Source organism: Macaca mulatta, chromosome 6 (assembly GCF_049350105.2).
Source record: "Macaca mulatta isolate MMU2019108-1 chromosome 6, T2T-MMU8v2.0, whole genome shotgun sequence".
Lineage (NCBI taxonomy): Eukaryota > Metazoa > Chordata > Mammalia > Primates > Cercopithecidae > Macaca > Macaca mulatta.
This window is the reverse complement of record NC_133411.1, coordinates 69,098,431-69,115,689: the sequence shown is the minus strand read 5'-3', so window position 1 is coordinate 69,115,689 and position 17,259 is coordinate 69,098,431. Positions and strand designations below refer to the sequence as shown.

At 42.0% G+C, this 17,259-nt stretch overlaps 1 pseudogene; it reads left to right on the top strand.

Moving 5' to 3' along the window:
- Nucleotides 1-3,905: 3,905 nt before the first annotated feature.
- LOC144341272 (non-histone chromosomal protein HMG-14-like) lies at nucleotides 3,906-16,077 on the top strand (annotated as a pseudogene).
- Nucleotides 16,078-17,259: the final 1,182 nt, after the last annotated feature.

Genomic DNA, 17,259 nt, shown 5'->3' with positions numbered 1-17,259 from the left:
GATGAAGAGATTTTGTCCTACAGCAAGCAGTATCCAGCTCTCCTTTAGCCACTGTGGCTTCCAGGACTCCCAGCTCTATCCCCTGGACTCAGGGAGGTCACCATGCTCTGCATTGCAGCCCAGAAACTCCTCAGACAGTGAGCTGGGGCTATCCTATGGTCCACCTCATTTGTTCCCCTTGCAGAGATCACCACACTGGGCTCTTGATGTCCCTGGTCTAAAAACCATTCTTTCACACATTTTGCCCAGTTTTTCAGTTGTGTCAGGCAGGAGGATAAATCCAGTCCCTGTAACTTCATCTCAGCCAGAAGCAGAAGTGTTTTTTAAACACAAAAGTGTTTCCTAAACTTGGATGTGTACAATCATCTGAGAAACTCATTAAAAACAAAGATTCCTGGGCTCCCACCCAGAAATTCCGATTTGGCGGGGCTGCCTGGGAATCTGTATTTGTAACCAGAGCCCCAAACAGTGTTGAAGCAGCCCTGCCATTACCAGGCCTGCTGTTTGAGAACCACTGGCTCGAAGGATGATAATGTTTATTTGTCAGCTATCCTCAAGTGATACCACCATATGGGCACTTTGTTATTCAGATGAACAAAATAAAAATAAACGGTGAGGTGAATTTCTTGCCCAACTTAAATTATCAAGTGTTTAGAAACACGCTAGCACCTCTGATGAGTGTCTAAAGAGGCCTGAGTTCAGTTCTAAGGGACAGCTTTACTCAGCAGGTGACACTGCAGATGCCATGTGCTTGAAGGCAAGTTGGAGATCAAGTTGCAAGGGACACATTTGCTTGTCTGCACAGAGAGGGCACACATCCCAGCAGCTTCAGCTTAGTTAAACTCATTTTGGAAAATATTTTTGGCTCATGTGGTTTTATGCTTTTAGAGTTCCATTTTAAGCACTGGGTCCATCCAAACCCACGGAAGCTGAGCTGAAGCATCCAAGGAAGATGCTGAGTTTCACACAGATCTCTGCTGAGTCTGGAAAAATCTCTCAGATTTGTCCAAACTGCTTTGTTGAGAAATCAAAACAAAAATCACTAATCCCAATGGGGCTTGTAGGGTCCGTGATTTTTGTCCAAAACGACGGCAAAAGTAGTGGTCAGTCATGTGACTCACAAGCCTAAAGGTTTCATTATAAAACCTTAAAAAAACCCACAAGCTTAGTCTTAAAATACACTCCCAAGAGACAAACCAGAAAAAAAAATCATCTTAGTTTTGGCCTGGAAGCATAGACTAAGGAAACATGTCCAAACCAAATGTTTTCAGGGCTCACTACATTTTAAATCCAAAGCTAAATTTTATTCCATTGGGGTGACACTGTTTATTAACACTGTCTGTGGCAATTAGATTGTCTAGAAAAGTTCAGGAGAGCTGGAGGCCCTCTCTTGTTTATGCTATGAGCAGATCCGGCCTGCTGTCCAATAAAATGAGTACCAACAACACAAATTGTGAGATTTTGTTTTACCACATCTTCCTTCCCCTAAGATATGCAGACAACACATTATGAAATGAATTATCCTTTCTATTCTTTAACATAAAAGTTTACTCATTAATGTCAGATCCTTTTATAGCAATGACTCCTACATTCTAGGATACAAATAACCTGGAGAATTTGTGACACCTGCATATTCTTGTTGTTTATCACTATTTAACAAACCACCTTAAAATTTAGGGGCTTAAAACAACCACCATTTAATTGCATTTCAGGATTTTGCAGGTCAAGCATTCTGGCAGGGCTCAGCTGAGTGATTCTTCTGTTCCATGTGATTGACTGGGGTCACCCACTGGTATTCAGCTGGTGGGTGGTCTTGTCTGGAGAGTCCAAGATAGTTTCACCTACATGACTGGAAAATTGGAGGGTGATTGTAAAGCTAGCTCAGTCATGTTTTCCTCTGTCTCCACATGGTCTTAGTGTCTCATCACATTGCTCTCGTGGCCCAGGGCTCCCAGAGACCTAGGCTAGCTCTGGAATTGGCACTGCCTCGTTCCATTGATCAGAGCAGCCATAGGCATTTCAGAGGCAGAGAAATAGATCCCACCTCTAGATGGGGAAAATGTCAAAGAATTTGTAACCATCTTTCATCCACCACAACACAAATGCCAGAGCTCTCTTCTCACAAATTCTGGTTTGCAAGGGGTGTGGTGGGGTCCAAGATCTGCATTTTAGAAGAAATTCAATGAGATTCCGGTACAACAGGTCCTTATAGCACACTTAGAAAAATACCACATTATAAAGTGTAATGGAAAATGTTCTTATAATCAATCTATTCATCAATCAATTAATGAACATGGATGAGTCATGACACATGTCCCAAATCACGTTAGGTGCTGTGGAGTGTAAAGAAAGGACTGCTGCCTTCACTGCATTCGTGCTTCACTGGAGCCAGGTGCAGGGCAGCAGAGTCTGAATGCCAAAACCATCTCTTGGGAGAGGGTCGGGTGGGAGCAAAGGAGTAGTACAGAGTGGGCTCCTGCAGCCCAGGGGACTGAGGCAAGCACCTTGGAGCTGAGCCATAGAAATAAGGTCAAAAAGTGTGCTGGAATGAGTAGGTGGACAGAATGAATTATGGGGGAAAAGGGAACTGGGTTCTTTGAAGATCCCAGGCAGAAGTGGGGCTGGGGGCAGGGGAAGGAAGCAGGAGGCACGATGACTTCCAAGCTCATTTTTCAAAGTGTAATGTTTTCTCCCAGGCTTTTGACAGGATTATCTCCTCCAGTATCTTAGTCAGCTCAGGCTGCTGTAACAAAATACCATACACTGGATGGCTTAAGCATTGATTTTCTTATAGTTCTAGAAGCTGTAAAGTCCAAGATCAAAGTACCAGCAGGGTTGGTGCCTGTTGAGGAAACTTCTCCTTGGTTTGCAAATGGCCTCCTCCTTACAGTGTCCTCACATGGCCTTTCCTTGGTGCATGGGGCACACACATACTCACACTCACATATGCACACACTCACATACACACTCACACTCACATATGCACACACATACACACACACTCACACACACACACACATTCACACACACACATACACTCACACATACACTCACATATACACACACATACACACACTCACACACACATACTCTCTCATATACACTCACACACACATGCCCACACACTCACAACCATGTACACACACTCATACACTGTCACATGTACACCCACACAAACATATAAACAGTCACACGCTCTCACACACCCCTACACACACACTCACACATGAGGAGAGAGACTCTTCCTCTTATGAGGCCTCCACTCCCATCATTAGGATCCCACACTCATCTAATTCTAATCACCTCGCAAAGGCCCCATCTTCCAACACCATCACTTGGGGGGTTAGGACTTTAACATATTGATTTGTGGGGAGGAACACACACATTTAGTCCATAATGTCTAGTCTCTTATTCGTCTGCAATCCTGGCTTTCTGTTGCCCTGCTGGCCCATGTTGTTCATGTCCAGACACACCGTGCAGCTCAGCTCCAGAATGGGAACAGCAACTCGTTCCAGCAACAATGCGCACTTTCAGGGCAGCCTGTCTCCCTTCCTCTTAAACTAGGCTTCTGACTCATCCTGCTTCTGCCCAGAACTAAATGGTGTCTGGACCCCACTCCCAAAGCAGGCTGTGTGTGAGAGGGAGGGAGGAGAGGAGAGAGGGTGGCTCCTTGGGGAGACACAGGTTAGGAGAATCTTAGAAGCTGGGTAAAGCTATAAAGGATATTATGATGGAGTCTGTGAGCAAATTGCTTAAACGATGCTGAGAAAGATCATCTGAAATCTAGAAGATTAACAGGGTTACAGACACCAGTGGAATGAACTCTGGTTGCTGACCAGAGAACAGGGTGGGGAGCGAGTGCTGGAAGAGAAGGAGGGTCCAGGAGGCCATCCGTAAACAGGGGCATGTATAGCACGCTCAGCCAGCTGGGCCTGGCTGCTCCAAGATGTCTAATTGGGGTGGACAGATACACTCCATCCACGGAAAACAACCCTTTCCTGTCCAGATCAGAGGTTGCTGTCAGTGCTAAGCCTGTAAGTTCTGAAGCCCAGAGTCAAGACTGAAAGCCCGGGCCAGCAGCATTCAGGGATGGCGTCAGTAATCAAGCAGGAGCCTAGGCACAAACAAGCGGAAGTCCAGGGCTAAGCCATGAGCCAGGAATCAGCCTGGCGAGGAGCCAGGGGGCAGGTTGAGAGCAGCCACGGCCCCCACCAGCAGGGTGATCAATGGGTCAGAGGATGCTCTGCAGACAGACAGCAACCAGGAAGACAGAGATAACCATGAGCAAGGCTGGGAAGATAGGCCAGGATCACGGCCCATCTGCAGGAAGGGGAATGGGAAGTTGGCAGAGAACAGGATCAAGGAGGACAAGCATCTCGGATGGTCTCACTGCCAGTAAGAAAGCTGCTGGTTCTTGCATACTTGCATACTTCCTGTTGGAATAAAAAGCAAGTTCAAATCAGCCCAAGGCTTCTGGATTTGTCCTAGGGACAGGATGGGAAGGGAACACTGTGCCTCTGTACCAGTTAGATGAGAGGGCCCCTCTAGGCAGATGCAGCCCTGGCTTGGCAAGCAGAAGCATCTAGGAGAAGAAAAGAGCCCCATCTTCCAGGCAGATGGAGGAAGCACCCCACCCTCAAGCTTGGTGAGCAGAGTGCAGTCTGGATTTAGCGCCCCCTATACTGGTCCTGAGATACTTGCATACACTAGCCAGATATTAGTGTTTTGACTGTAAGTCAGGACAATTTTGAGCTTCTCTTCTCTGAATTCTCTGGCACCTTCTCAGACACAGGGGTTGTAACGAGTCATCACCATGGGGGTATGAAGCATTAACACTGGGCTGATTTGGAACACAGGGGCAAGTGGGTGAGCCCAGGGGGCCTGGTGCATCTGCATCGTGGTGCCACCGCAGCCTGCCTCAGCAGTGGCTGGCTTATGTGGGGGGCAAGCTGGGAAAAGCTACCGAAAGGCACTGATGCAAAAAATGCTGTTCCAGTTGGATGGCAAACCGTATTCCACGCCTTGGCGGCTGGAGAACAAAAACTCCTGCTGTGCTTCTTTTAAGATCAGGAAAATATCACCTTGCTATGGGGTTACTTCTGAAGATTTCATTAAAAGGCAATGGTGGTCACAGCCTTGCCAACTTAGCTCCCTTCCCCAGGGGCGGTCATTGTACCTGAGCACGATGCTTTTGTTTTGCCACTCAGAGTAGCCCTTAAACTGCCTCTACTTCCTAATTTGTCATCCACCCATTTCCTTATCTTTCGATAGCAGCTTTCCCAAGGAGCGTGTTGGTTCTGGCAAGAGGCTCTTGACCTGGTTTCTGTTTCAGTTAGGTCTGTTTCCATAGGTCTGACCAGTTAGGTCTCTCTTATGCTATGCTTCTGTTCAATATTTCTTGAATGTTTGGCATGTGCCAAGCACTGTGGTAGGTGAATGCAGAGATGATTGACATGGTTTCTCCCCTTAAGGAGTTTACAGTATGATAGGAGACACAGAAACAAACCAGCAGTGGTGGGCAGTGGCTGCGGGCGGGCATATCCAGCATCCATTCTCTCCTTCCTCTTCCTAACAGAATCATAACACTGTTCTGGAATCTTCTCTCTCCTCTCCTCAAGAATCACCTCTCTCTTTCTCACTCTTTCTCTCTCTCTCTCTCTCTCTCTCACACACACACACACACACACACACACACACACACACACACACACACAGAGCCTGCGTTGGAGGTGAGGTCCAGTGACTATTTGGTGGATAAAACCAGAAGCAGGATGAGTCAGAGGTGGCGTTTAAGTGGAAGGGAGCTGGGACCGCACTGAAAGCCCACACTGGCACTGGATGGACCATGTTATTGGATCCACTCTGGAGTTAAGCTGTATGGCGTGAGCGACACGGGCCAGGAGGACCAAAGAGAAAGCCAGTGTGCAGCTGTGCTTCGTTCATTTTCACTGCCATAAACTATATAGTATGAATATACTATAATTTATTTATTCATATTCATGAGTTCATTTACTCATTCAGTCAATGGACATCTGAGTTCTTTCTAGCTTCCCAAAATTGTGTTTCTTTGAGAGGTGTTGTTTGATTTTGTTATTATGATAAACAATGCTGCTGTAAACATTCCAAAATAGGTCTCCTGGTACACATGGGGAAGTTCACATTTGGGGGTAATACCAAATTGTCTTCTCCATGATGGTACAATTGGCATTTCCACCAGCAGGCGTTAGGGTTCCATTTGCTCCATATCCTCACTCACACTTTGTTTTATGACACTTATGATATTTTTTAAATCTAGCAATTTACATTACAAATTTGAACTTGAATTTTTCTGATATTAATGAGATTAAACTTGTTGTGAACATTGGTCATTTGTGTTTCTGCTTCTCTGAAAGTTTATTCAAGGCTTTTGCCCATTTCATCCAGAGAAGACTGATGTTGGCTTGGACCAGCATAGTGGCAATGGGGTGGTGAGCAGTGGCCAGTGAAAAGAAGCACTGTGTTGTTATAAAGGGTGGTGAGCAGTGGCCAGTGAAAAGAAGCACTGTGTTGTTATAAAGGAATACCTGAGGCTGGGTAATTTATAAAGGAAAAAAGGTTTATTTGACTCATGATTCTGATGGCTGGAAAATTCAAGATTGGGCATCTGCATCCGGTGGGAGCCTCAGGCTGCTTCCAATTGAGGCAGAAGGCCAAGAGGATCCAGTCTGTGCAGGGACCACACGGTGAGTGAGGAGGCAGGAGAGGGGGGAGGTGCCAGGCTCTTTAGCAACCAGCTCCGTGGGAAGTAATGGAGTAAGAAGTCTATTAGAATCTATTAACGTATTAACTCCATTAGGGCACTAATCTATTTAGGAGGGATGCATCCCCATGACCCAAACGTCTTCCATTGGGCCCCACCTCCAACACTGGGGATCAAATTTCAACATGAGGTTTGGAAGAGAAAAACATCTCCAAACCATAGCAGCTCTGACAGGATTTGCTGATGGACTGTGTGAGGTGTGAGAAATGATAAAGACTGATTAGTCCTAGGGACATGCCTGAACCACAGGAAGGATGTTGTTGCCTTTGCTGAGATGGGAAGAAGGGAGGCAGATCAGGCTGGAGGTAATGCAAGGAGCTCAATATTGGACATGATGTTTGAGGTTTCTATGAGACATCTCAGAAGTGGTGTCCTGTAGCCTGCTGGATGGAGAAGACTGGAGTTCAGAAGGGAGGCTCCAAATGATGCTAGACATTTGGATGTGTCACTCAGGATTGCCACAGAAAACGGTGGAATACTCAAATTAGGAACATTTAAGGAGGGTTTATTTACAAAGGAACTGTTTTTACAGGTGGGGGTACAGGGAACACAAGAGCTGGTAGAACACCAGTGCTCTACTTAAAATATCAAAGAACAAGGGAGATAGGGGTTACAGGAACTTGGAGGTGGAGAACTGGATCAAGACGGATACTTTACCCAGACATGGTGGCTCAAGTCTGTAATCCCAGCTACCAGGGAGGCTGAGGCAGAATGATCACTTGAGCCTAAGAGGTCAGGGATGCAGTGAGCTACAATCATGCCACTGCACCCCAGCCTGGGCAACAGAGTGAGACCCTATATTAAATAATAATAATAATAATAAACCCAAGGAGGTCCATGAGAGACATTATCTTTGGTTGAATGTCTTCACACAGTTGGGGCTGAGGGAAAAAAGGCTCAATATCACTCTTCTCTTTCCCCTTAATATCTTGCAACCACTCACCATTAGTTACAACCAGCCAGAATCCAGAAGGCACAGAGGCCTGCAGATAAAGTACATACCAGCCAACCTGCCGGGAAGAGACCAGGGCAGAGAAAGGTGGAGAATCTATCTGGAGGGAAAGAGGCATTACCTGCAGCAAGCAGAGAAGCTGGTATTGCTGGTATTTATAGCCAGGAGACTGGATGAGATGCCTAGAGAATGCATGCAGATGGAAAAGATCTTGCAGAGGTCTGGGACTAAACTCTGGATTAGTCCAGTCTCTAGAAGCTGGATAGGCACGGAGGAAGCAGCAAAGGAGACTGAGAAGAAGCAACTCCAGGAAGGTATGGTGTCAGGAAGGTATGGTGTCTGGGAAGCCAAGGAAAAAAATGATTTCACAGAGAGAGCATTAAATGTGTCACCTGCTAGGACCTGGATAGGTCCAGGAAGATGAGGCCTAAGAACTGACCACTGGACACAGCAAAGCACAGGTCATTGTTGACCTTGACAAGAGCAATGGTAGTGGGAGGGGGACCTCACTGACGTGGGTCTGAGAGAGGAATTAAAGACTTGAGAATAGACAACTCTTTCAAGGAATTCTGCTATAAATTGTAAAATTACATATAAAGAGATGAGGGACATGGGTGGTCAATGGAAGGAAAAGTAAATCAAGACAGGCTTTGTTGTCTTTAAGATGAGAGGAAATAACACCCTGTTTGTATATTAATAGGAATGATCCAGTATAAAGGCAAAAATTGGATGATGCAGAAGAGAAGTGAATTGCTGGGCAATGCCCCAGAACAAACAAGGAGGGGTGGTGCCTGGAGCATAAGGAAAGGGCTTGGGTTGGGTTAACAGCTTGGAGAGTTCATCTCTACAAACAGGAGGGATGAGATGGTGGAGTGTGTGTGTACAGATGCTTGTGGGTGTGTAGATATGATGAGTGGTTTGTGGTAAGGAGGTTCATTTTTGATTGTGTCCATTTTCTCAGTGCAACAAAAAGCAAGGTCATCAGCTAACAGAATCTGGGAGAAGTTGGTGCTTTGCGAAGAGAGGAAATAATGTGAAGCAGTCCGCTAGTTTAGCAATCATCAAACTTTTTTTGCTTTCATACCTCCTAAAATAATTTTGAAAAATGATATTTCCTCATATATTTTTTAAGTGGCAACTAAAATTTTTCATTATAAATTTAAATCATTGCAAAAGATGTAATTTCATTTATATAACCAGCTGGGAAGAGAATGACTTTTGTTAAAGCAAAGTTATGGAATTTTTGAAACTCTCTGAGTTATGTAGTAGAAATCACAAATATTATTTCCAAAAAGCATTTTTACAAACATTTTTATATCTATTATTAAAAATTATTTTTAATGATCTATCAATTGACAATGTAATTAGTTCTTGTTCAGTTTAATTAAAAGCAAAGAATAGGAAACTGAGCTGCAATAGTTATATTCCCCAATAATACTCATTTGTTTTCTTAACACAAATACCAATATTTCAGATTGTTTCTGTATCTAATTCCTTATGGACTAGGCCATGGAGCATACTAAGATTCATAACAGATAAGAAGAATGTATTTTTCCTATTTTCGTAAAAAGAGAAGAGCAATTGTGAAAGGAAACTCCTAAATTCCAGATGTTCTCAGGCAAAGTAATTTGGGGAAAGTGTAAATTTGCAAAGTGACTCCCTTAAAAGCGTCCTTGCCAATGTGTCTCTTAGAAATTCTTCATGTATCATTTGTTTAAAACTGTAATTAAACATATATATAAAACATAAAATTGATCATTTTAGCCATTTTGAAGTGCAATTCAGTGGCATTAAGTGCATTTACATTGTGGTGCCCCCATGATTGCTACACATCTCCAGAACTTTTTCATCATCCCAGATGGAAACTCTGTTCCCATTAAACAACTCCCCATTCCTCCATCCCCAGCCATCAGCAACCAGTCTTATCATTTTGTCTCTGTGAAACTAACTATCCTAGGTACCTCACACAATATTTGTTTTCTTGTGACTGGCTTATTTCCATTAGTGTAGTGTCTTCAACATTCATCCATGCTGTAGTATGTATCAGACTATCACTCCTTTTAAAAGCTGAATAATATTCGTGTGTGTGTGCGTGTGTGTGTGTGTGTGTGTGTGTGTGTGTGTGTGATTTTGTTTTTCCATCTATCCATGGATATTTGGGCTGTTTCCACTTTTTGGCAATTTGAATAATGCTTCTGTGAACATGATGTATACAAATATGTATTTATTTAAGCCTCTGCTTTTAATTCTTTTGGATATATACCCAGAAGTGAAATTTCTGGATCATATGGTGATTCTATGGTTATGTGTCCATTTTGAAGACACTTGTCTAAGAGAAGGGAAGCAAGGGTGAACCAAAAGAAGATAATATAATTGCAGGGCTTTCGTAGGGCTCAACTGAGATTGGCAATTCTGAATTTAAAGTAAAACCAGTCAGCAAGTTTGTGTTATTGTATTCCAGCACATTCAGTTGCGCAGGTGCAAGTATATAGGTTAGAGGAAGTGTTGGATAGAACTATGAATTCGGTTTAGTCAGACCATAATGTTAAAGCAGGAAAAGTGCAAAGGATTTGAGCATATGCCTATAATCTGAGTGGTTATAATTATTGACTGTGGAATACAAGCTGGGTAAGGACTTGAAAAGCATTTTATACATTTTTCCATATTGATCTGACAAATTCTCTGTTATATTAATTTCTAGATTCTTTATAAATAAAAACCTTTTAATACATGTTTTTCCAACTGTTTGTTGCTAGAGTATACAATAAAATTGGTTTTTACATACTAATCATATATTAAACCAGCCTAAAAACCTCTCTTTTAAACCCTAATTCTTTGTATATAGGATGCGTTGGGTTCTTTTGTAGGTGGTCATATCCTCCATAAATATTAGGAGTCATGTTTCTTGCTTTTCAGTTCTTACAGTTTTCTTTCTTTTTCATGTCTTGCTGTGTAAGTCCTGTATAATGTTAAATGAAGAACTGATGACAGATGACCATTATTATCTAAGGACTGATTTTAAATGGATGCTTCTAACATTTCATCATTAATAAAGACGTTTACTCCAGGTTTTTGGTAGGCACTTTATCTCATAAGGAAGCTCATAAGAGTTGGCGGAGAGCTTTCTTTTTAATCATGATTAAATATTGAAGTTTTTTTGTATTAGTTTGTTTTCATACTGCTATAAAGACATACCCAAGACTGGGTAATTTATAATGGAAACAGTTTTAATTGACCCACAGTTCTGAATTGCTGGGGAGGCCTCAGGAAACTTATAGTCATGGCAGAAGGCAAAAGGGGAAGCAGGTACCTTCTTCACAAGGGGGCAGGACAGAGTGAGTGTGAGCACAGGAAAAACTGCCACTTCTAAAAGCGTCGCATCTTGTGAGAACTCACTCACTATCACGAGAACAGCATGGGGGAAACTGCCTCCATAATCCAATCACTTCCCTCCCAAGCATTGTGGGGACTTCAAGTCCCTCCCTTAACACAAAGGGATTACAACTCGAGATGAGATTTGTATGGGGACACAAAGCCAAACCACATCATTTTTTCAAATGTGTTTTCTGTATCTACTGAGATGATCATATGGTTTTTCTCTAATGATTGGTTAATGGGTGGATTATATTTATGGAATTTTTAATATTAAATGATTCATACATTTCTCATATAATCCTAACTTGGTCATGATGTAATATATTTTTTATCTTACTGGAGTCTTTTAATATTCACAACATAAGGAAACAGAGTTCATAACACCCATTTTACAGACAGGAAACTGAGAAGTAGGGAAATATGGAATATGCATGAGATTTACATCCAGCGGGTAGCAGAACAAGGACTCAAACCCTGGTCTGTCTGATGCTGAACTTATGTGCTTTCCTACTAACTATTCTCTTTGAGGCAGAAACCAGATCTTTCTTATATGTCTCAAGTGGCTGGGGCAGTGCTATATTCATAGTACTTATTCAAGAATTTGTGTTGAATAAATACTAAATGGCTGCTCCAGGACTCTATGGATTCTTTAAATATTCCTTAGCTAAAAAAAAAAATTACACTTTCTCATCAAATTAGCTCATCTTAGGTATTGGTCATAAAATGATGTGAAAGGTAAACAGAAGAAAAGGTCTATAAAAGAAGAAAAGTAGTTCTTTACTACTACAGTTCTTGAAATTCTCTATCACACTGGAATGGATAAAAAAGTAGAGTCTCTCTACATTCTATTTTGCCAAAATAGGATGAAGTAGTCAACTGTTATAGCCAAAATAATATTTCACTGCTAATAGAAAAACAGGCAGAAAAAACTACCTTGTCACCTTTTCTGGGAAAAGGAAAAATAAAGTTGTATTTCATCCTTAATTTTCCACCTTGTGGGCAAAAATAAAAGGAAAATTACTTCTGGGCAATACTGCACATATTATAGAATAATGAGCCATCTTAAGCAGTTGGGCAAGAAGCAGAACAACAAATGTTCACTCCAGAAAGAAGAGAATCATGCAAAAATAATAGTGTTGTTTTCAGAAGTAAAACTTAAAAAGAAATCAAAAGGGAGATACAATCAGATACACTATCATGGGCCAACTAAGAACGCCACATATATCATTGTTAAAGAGACAGTGTGGCACTTGGGCACACGCTGGAAATTTGGCACTTGGAAGCTGATCTGACTCATACCTGGCTCCTCACTGCCCTCATGGCCCTCTCTACCTGCAGCACCAAATCAAACCGTTTCATACCAGCTTTCTCCTCTCTCTCTCTGTCTTTTAATTAATTAATTGAACACTCCAACAAGTTTTTCTATAAAGCCAGCTAGTAAGATGGTCCCAAACACACCAATTCAATCAACTTTCAAGACTGGCTTCTAACTGCAGTGGCCCTTCTGTGTCTCTGTGTTGGCAAAATTATTAAGATGGCCCCCAAGATACCCACGCCCTGGTGTATATGCCCTGAATAATTCCCTTCCCTTGAGTGTGAAGGCACTTATGGATATAATGGAATATCACTCTCTATATCAATAGGTTATGACAAATGGCAGAAGGTATAAACAGATGTAATTAAGAGCCCTAAGTAGTTGACTTTGAGTTAATAAAAAGACAGATTATGCCGGGTGGGCCTAACCTAATCAGGGAGACCTTACAAGAGTTCAGATATTTGAAGTGAGAGAGATTTCTCCTGCTCATGTTGGAAAGGCAGACAGTCATGTTGTGAACTGCTAATACAGGACATGTAGCAAGAATCTGAGGGCACCCCCAGAACCCAGAGTAGTCCCCAAACAACGACCAGCAAGAAGCTGGGACTTCACTCCAACAACCCAAATCAACTGAATTCTGCCAAGGACCAGTGAGACTAGCAAAGGATGCGAAGCCTCTGAGGGACTTGCAGCCCTGGCTGACCCTTGATTCCAGCTAAGTGAGACCCTGAGCAGAACGCCCACCTAGCTCATACCCAGACTTCCCATCTGGGGAAGCTCTTTGATAATAGATGTAAGCTATTTGAAGTCACTATGTTTGGGGTATTTTCTAATGCAGAAATAGAAAACTAATGAATTTATCGCTGAGCCTTAACATTTGAGAAAAATATGCCTAATCCAAGGTTTTGAGGTACTGTGAGGATTTATTAGGTAATGTGAGAGAAGACGCAAAAGGCCTTCTTTGTAAGACAGAAAAAGATGTCCCCATTGATTCGGTTGAGGGCATGTGATCGCCATTCATGCTGTTCATCAAGCATTTCCAGCCATCCCCCACTGTAGATGCCCACAGCCCTGCACAGTAGTCCCCTTATCTGAGTTTTCATTTGTCAGGGCTGTTACCCATAGTAAATGGCAGTCAACTGAAGTCTAAAAATATTAAATGGAGATTGGCGCGTCTCCTTGTCCCCGCAGGTCAGCTCCGCCGAAGGGGCCGCCGAGGAAGAGCCCAAGAGGAGATCCGGGCAGTTGTCAGCTAAACCTCCTGCAAAAGTGGAAGTGAAGCTGAAAAAGGCAGCAGCGAAGGATAAATCTTCAGACAAAAAAGTGCAAACAAAAGGGAAAAGGGGAGCAAAGGGAAAAGGGGAGCAAAGGGAAAACAGGCCGAAGTGGCTAACCAAGAAACTAAAGAAGATTCACCTGCAGAAAACGGGGAAATGAAAACTGAGGAGAGTGCAGCCTCTGATGAAGCAGGAGAGAAAGAAGCCAAGTCTGATTAATACCATATACCATGTCTTACCAGTGGTCCCTGTGTCCCTTCTTGTACAATCCAGAGGAATATTTTTATCAACTATTTTGTAAATGAAAGTTTTTTAGTAGCTCTAGAAACATTTTTAAGAAGGAGGGAATCCCACCTCATCCCATTTTTTAAGTGTAAATGCTTTTTTTTAAGAGGTGAAATCATTTGCTGGTTGTTTATTTTTTGGTACAACTAGAAAATAGTGTGGGATATTGAATTATGGGAGGCGTTGACTGTCTCGGGTGTCAGCTTAACATTCCATAGATGGGGGGTTAGTTTTTATATCCTAGAATGTATATTAAATGGCAATATAGAGTCAGTCCCGCATTTAATGTCTTGAACATTTTATTTTACTTCTATTCTCATGTTTTTTAGTAGAATTGTTTCCTAAAGAAAATCACTCCTTGTTCATGGAGCTCCCTGTCAGAATTGTGTGCACTCTGTGACATCTTTGGTTGTGGTAGTCCTGTTTTCCTGATGACTTTGTTACTGTGCTGTGAAAGATTACAGATTTGAATATGTAGTGTACATGCTATTCAGTTGTGAACTGATGGGCCATATGTAACAGCTGATCAACATGTGAAGATACTGGTACTTGATAGCCTCTTAAGGAAAATTTGCTTCCAAATTTTACGTTGGAAAGTCACTGGAATAACTTTAAAAAAGAATTACAATACATGGCTTTTTAGAATTTCATTACATATGTTAAGAATTGTGTACAAATTGAAATGTCTGTACTGATCCTCAACCAATAAAATCTCAATTATGAAAAAAAAATTAAATGGAAAATCCCAGAAATAAACACTTCATAAGTTTAAATTGTGAGCCATTCTGAGTATTGCAATGAAGTCTCTGATCTTCCCAGTCTGTCCCACCAGGGATATGAATCCTCTCTTTGTCCAGTGTCTCCATGCTTTAGATGCCCACTCATCAGCCAGTTAGTAGCCATCTCAGTTGCCAGATGGGAAAAACATAAGGTTTGGTACTATCAGCAGTTTCAGGCATCCACTGGCGTCTTGTCTGTTTGCCTTGGTGTAATCCTTGTTGGAAGGATGATGTGCATGATGTCGGCAATGAGGTGGAAGCAGAGGCGATATGTATCATTTCTGGGCCACAGCACTTGACCAATCCCAGACTCTCCAGAGCTCTCTTTCTCTCTGCTATAGTGCACAGTAGTGTTCCTGGTAACCTGGGTCTACACTGAAGGCATGTGGGGTGGATCCTATTCTCTCATTATGCACCTGTAGTGTGAATAAAGTCTTTGTTATTTTAATAACAATATAATTGTATGGTTGTTTGTTACTGCAGCATAACTTAGCCCATTCTGACTTGAATGGGGGCTTACCGAACTACACAGCCCAAAAAGACAGCCAGAGACACAGAAATGAAAAGATAAGATAGGAGGGCATACAACGTCTTTCATGTTTTCTTATGTCTAAGTTATTTCCGCTCCTCATCGTAAAAAACAAACACCTGAAGTAAGTGCAAGCAGGAAAGAAAAACATGAGAATGTTAGATGCCTCATCCATGTTGAAAAGTATGGAAATAGCAGGAAATGGCACTAATGTCTGAGAAGAAGGTCAGAACCAGCTGAGTGGTTGGCTCTTTTCTCTACTCTCCAGTGAAGAGTAGGGGAAGCTCTTCTTGCACAACTCTTCTTAGGACAAATGCCATCATCAGTCTTTAGAGTTCCCGTGGTCCCTTAATTGCTGGAGGCTAGAAGGCAGAGTCTTCATGTCCTGCTGAGCAAGAGTGCCAAAGATAATTTAGAGCAAGTGTGTTTATCCAGCAGAAACAAACAACACAAACAAACAGAAAGTCTAATGGTGGGGTTGGGGGAAGGTACTATCAGAAGAAAAAAGAGATGGGCAGTAAAATCCTGTTTTAGAAAAGGAGAGAAGCAGCATCGGGCTAATAGGAAGATGTGTGTTATGTGATCAGTTTGATCAGTTTTAAGGGTCTTTTGAAAGTAGTTCAGATGTGTTCTGAGGCAAATACTAAACTTAGATCTTAAAGATAGAGGTTCTGGTGAAATGTTCTTTGGGAAATTAGCAGAAATTCCATTCTAGCAGGTTTGGATTTTGAAGATAAAAATACCACTGGCTCTGTGAACAGTGGGATACTTAAAGCAGACAAGTATAAATTAAGCTAACCTTATGTATATCTTCTCAAAGTGTTATTCTGCTCAGATGACATCAATAATGTATAGCCAAAGAAATGAATTGAGGAGGGAAAGAGCTCCTGACTAGCACCTGGTAACTCTTGACCAATTATAATAGAACTGACTAAACTCTACTTCTCAGACAGTTAAATTTTATCAAAAAGATACATCACCAAGAACTAGAGCTGGGCACTATTACTTGTGGAATATGTCTCAATTTGAATATATTAGCTGTGTCTCCATAGGAAGAGGAAATGGAATTCTGGAGAAATGAACTTGGTAATTCAGGCCATAAGCCTATATTTACAAAGAAAACATAAAGTAATTGTGACAAAATAGGTTGTTCAATTGAGTCACCTAAGGCAATTGCTTCAATTCCCTCACCCCACCTTTTTCTATAGATGTGTAGTCATCGTTATGGGGAATGATAAGAATATTGTGGATGGCTGAATGTTGTCCCAGGGGACACACTCCTAGTAAGAGCCCCTAAGCTACTGTATCTGCAAAATGTTTGCCTGCTAGTCATAGGCTCTTCTCACTCTAATGCTAGGTGATTTGACCAGCATACAGCTACTACAGGCAAGCTAGGTAGTGTTTTTCAGGTTCTATCTGTATCTCTCTGGACCTGGGTGATCAAGTCATCCGGATGATGAGAACAGAGTACAGCATTCTTTAAAGGAATGCCATTCTTCTCTCACAAAGTCAGTAACAGGGAGAAGTAGCAATTTAGGGTACATTTAAACGTAACTAACTGCATCATATTTAACAAATTAATGAGCTTATCACCAAAGATACTAACATAGGCATGTGCTGACCTCTCGCGCACCACCTGAAATTGTAAAGAGGTGGCGCAAAAGAGGTAGTTTGTGTGTTCTGAACGAATCACTTCCTTTCTAGAACCAGTTACCTTCCCCCTGGTTTCTCAGCTTTTCTTCTAAATAGCAATGCTGACGCTTTATTAGTTAATCAATAAGACATGATACAGAGTATGGTTATCATAAAATAATCATACCCTGGAGCATTTTGAGGCATGAGCCACTTGCCTCTAATCAGATTGGGTTGAGATTACCTTTGGATAATCACACTCCTGGGAACCGTCTCATTTCTATTATGAGTACATTTTATAATAGGGAAAAATGTA